This window comes from Eptesicus fuscus, chromosome 4 (genome assembly GCF_027574615.1).
Source record: "Eptesicus fuscus isolate TK198812 chromosome 4, DD_ASM_mEF_20220401, whole genome shotgun sequence".
Classification (NCBI taxonomy): domain Eukaryota; kingdom Metazoa; phylum Chordata; class Mammalia; order Chiroptera; family Vespertilionidae; genus Eptesicus; species Eptesicus fuscus.
The window spans coordinates 6,496,312-6,500,602 of NC_072476.1; the positions used below are offsets into that span (position 1 = coordinate 6,496,312).

The 4,291-nt window shown below is 44.4% G+C and overlaps 1 pseudogene; it reads left to right on the forward strand.

Moving 5' to 3' along the window:
• Window positions 1-1,320: 1,320 nt before the first annotated feature.
• LOC129148682 (eukaryotic translation initiation factor 5-like) lies at window positions 1,321-3,008 on the forward strand (annotated as a pseudogene).
• Window positions 3,009-4,291: the final 1,283 nt, after the last annotated feature.

A 4,291-nucleotide genomic window follows, 5' to 3' on the forward strand; every position in this document is an offset into this window, starting at 1 on the left:
AACTGTGCTGTGCCGGTGCCTTTCCCAGAACACTTTTCCAGCCACAAAATTAACCAGAAACAAGAGAAGCACAGCCTCCTCCCCCTTTTCTCAGCAACAGAAAGGCAGAGTCCCCCGTAGAAGAGAATGAATGACGGACCAAAACTAAGTTAGAAACACCGGCGAAGCAAGGCCAGATGGCAGGCAGTGGTTTCTTAGCCAGCCAGCAGCGGACTGAACTCAAGGTTGCAGTTTAGATTGCGATGCCCGTATTCAATGAACAAGGGATAAGACTGAGCAAAAACAAAGCCCCGGGTTTCGGACTCTTCCCTTCCTTGGCACTCGCTTTTGCCACGTGTCCGCCCACTTTCCCACGGGCAGACTGCACCGCTGCCCGAGCCAGCACACGTGCCGGTGGACAAGAAGCATTACCCAGCCGTGACCGCAGTTGGCAGCCAGCTCTTTCCCTAATGTGAGTCTGGAGGGGGTGGGGGCTGGAGACCAGGGGCACGCATCGAAAGCCCGCTCACCTGGGCCTCGGTGATCAGGGTCTCCATCCTGGCACTGCCACTTTCTCTCAAGAGTTGCCAAGTATCACTTTCTGTGATAACGTATTCAATGAACTCTATTTCAGCTGCTGATGCTCACCCAGCGACAAGTGGCCTTTACAATAAGGACATTTCAGATGTAACTGAACAAGGTGTTCTCAGGTAGTTGCTGCAATGCTGTAAAGGCCCCACGCCGTCCCTCTCTGCTCTGACAGCTTCCACCTGTTGGCTTTTAGCCTTAGCTCTGCCCTCTCGGCCATGAGCTGGCTGCCGTAGCTCCAGGCATCGCCGCTCTCCACGACTAAGTCCAAAATCTATTTCTAGAGTCAGAGTGAGAACCTTCCAGAGGTCGCCAGGCCTCGGGCGCTGAAGGGTGTGGACCCCGGATGTCGCTGGGAGAGCCCCTCCCCGCTGCTCCGGGGCACCTGCCCGGCCGCTGCTTGCTGCACTCCTCCGCCCCTCCTCGGACTCGGGTTCACGAGCATCTCACTTCATCCCAGTCCCGGACTCGGGTTCACGAGCATCTCACTTCATCCCAGTCCCGGGCGAGCAGCGTTGGGTTTATGTCTTTATTTGACGAAAACGAGCAGTTGCGCAGCCCTTGGTACCTGTATTGGGGGGAAATAGCACACAAGCAAGGAGCTGACAGCCTCAGTGGCGAAAACCTTTTCATGTCAGAGACCGATAACTCTTGCAGTCGTTTATGTCATCCCTTCTTCTCCAGACAGAAGATACCAAAAAGTTGCAATCAAAGACCTCTTCATCGTATTGATAAAGCCACTAATAAGCCAGAATGTCTGTCAGCGTCCACCGCAGCGTGCCAGACCAGCTCTATCGCTACAAGATGCCCCGTCTGATTGCCAAGATCCCACCAAATATGTTGGTTGTGAGCTGGGAACACAGACCCAGTCTGATGTTAAGAATGACCATTACATTGTCAATGGATCTCATGAGGCGAATAAGCTGCAAGACATGTTGGATGGATTCATTAAAAAATTTGTTCTTTGTCCTGAGTGTGAGAATCCTGAAACAGAGCTGCATGTCAATCCAAAGAAGCGAACAATAGCTAATTCCCGTAAAGCCTGCGGTTATCGAGGCATGCTTGACACATCATAAACTCTGCACATTCATTCTCAAAAACCCACCTGAGAACAGTGGCAGTGGTGCAGGAAAGAAAGGAAAAGAAAAGAAAAGTAGGAAGGGCAAAGACAAGGAAAATGGCTGTGTCCAGCAGTGAGACACCACCTCCACCACCACCAATGAAATCCGTCTCCCTCCACATGCGGTGGAAGCAGAAGAGGATGGTGACTGGGGAGGATACGACCGAGGAAGCTCAGAGGCGCAGAATGGACGAAATCAGTGACCATGCAAAAGTTCTAACACTCAGTGGTGATTTGGAAAGAACTGCTGAAGAAAGGGTCAATATCCTGTTTGATTTTGTTAAGAAAAAGAAAGAAGAGGGTATTATCGACTCATCGGACAAAGAAATTGTTGCTGAAGCAGAAAGACTGTGTGTAAAAGCTATGGGACCTCTTGTTTTGACTGAAGTTCCTTTTAATGAGAAGATTAGAGAACAGATTAAAAAAATACAGATGCCATTTCCTACGATTTTGTCACGACAATAAAAAAGCTCAGCGTTACCTTCTTCATGGTTTGGAGTGTGTGGCAGCAATGCATCAAGCTCAGCTGCTCTCCGAGATTCCACACATCTTGAAGGAAATGTATGACGCAGACTTTTTGGAAGAAGACGTCACCATCAGCTGGTCAGAAAAGGCCTCAGAGAAATATGTTTCAAAAGAACTTGCCAAAGAGATTCGTGTCAAAGCAGAACCATTTATAACGTGGCTGAAGGAAGCAGAGGAGGCATCTCTGGTGGTGGTGAAGATGAAGATGAGAATATGGAGGTGGTGTCCTCGAAGACGGCCAGCGTGCCCAAAGTGGAAGCTGTGAAGTCTGACAGCAAGGACGATGACATTGACATTGATGCCGTTTAAAGGGGTGGGTGCAGCCCAGCTGATCTGTAATGCTGAGAACCTTCCTGCATCATCAGCCAGAGGTGCAACATGTCTGTGCAAAAGCTAACATGGCTTAACATCATGCTACACTTTCTGCTAAAAACGTATTGCTGTGAGTGGTCTGTAATTAAAGCCCCAAGGAGACACCTCGGGAGTCCATACACATATCAGTGAACAGATGTAGTTTGCTTATTTATAGCATGTTTCTTTTTGAAAAATTAGTGGTGGACACATTTGGATCACATTTATACAGTTATAAAAATAAAGATTTGATTTTGGTCGTTCTTAAATTTTTTGGCTCTGAATGACTTAAGCTGCTGAAACCATTGGCTCCTTTTAAAAACACTGTACCATCATTTAACCTCATAGGGATTCTTGGAGCCTGTTAGAAACTGTTCGGTGCTGAGACTGTAAACAGGTCTTTAGCAGAATGTGAGCATAAACTTATTTTAATTACCTTATTTAGCCACTAATAAATACAGTACTTTTTTAAGTCTTATCTCTAGTCCCTCAAATTGGCATCTGGTACTGTACATTCTTACCATGCCAAGGTGGACAGTGCAACACCTTTATCTTACTAAGAGTAAAAATGACCTGAGTGTCCTATAATTAATTTTTAAGAGCAGGTTTTGAAACTTGAATTTTTTTTTCCAGTTCACATACCCTTGCCCCAAACTGTAGTCTTTGAAGTCATATGCATTGCGAGTTGGATGAGCCAGAGGAATTATTAACAAATGAGCATTTTATATCTATGGAGCTGTTGCTTTGTGCTGAGAGAAAGCTCAAGCTTTGGGGTCTGATTAGATAGTAAGTTCCATGGTTTTATTTGGGGGAGGGGGAGGAAGAAAAAGGTGCACTTAATCTCTAGCAAAAAACAGCATAATTTTTCAGCTTTTATGGTTTAAATTACAATTTCAAAATGTTTAGACATATACTGTATATTTTGTTCAGTGTGGATTTTCCCTAATACTATGGCTTGTTCTAGAATGCCTTTTACATTTGAATATATAGGTTTTGGTTGTTATCTTGCCAAAATTAGTGTTGCTATATCTTGAGCTTGATTTCCCCGCCCCCCCCCCAAAAAAAAATGTCTTATTTAAAAAGAAAACTAAAATTGTACTTCTAAGTCAGCCTATATTTTGGCAGGAGACTTGGGTGCCTTTTATTTCACATTGAATATAGTTAGACACTCATGAAGTCTGGTGATGGCCACTGAATAGAAGTGATTAGGGCCTGGCCCAGCCCATCCTGGTCTTTAGATTTGGAAATAACTTCTTGTGAATTCTTTGCCCAAAAAGATGATCTAAAAGGGTTTTGAGAAATTGTTGCAGTTATTTCTTAGCATAAAAAGGGTTCTGTGCGAATCAAGAATCACGGGATTCGTTTTTGGAGCATGGGCGTTCTTCATTCACCTCTGATTTTCTTTGATCCATCTCAGATTATAATGAGACCTTAACAAATGTATGTAGAAAATGTTTCACCTTGAAATTATACAAACATTTGATATAATAAAGTCTTGTTAGCTTGATATTTTAAGAAATTACAATCTAGTAATTTTACTGGAGAGAATGAATTAGTCTCCAGCTGCCTTTTGATCGATTTTGATGATAGTGAAGCAGACGCTGTATCTGGAGGGAATGTGCTTTGTCACACCAAAGAAAAGGTGAGATGCAAATTCACATCTCACCTAGGTTTCAAATGCTTTGCCATTGACTAATTTGCTTTCATTATCTGACATCCTATAGGAGA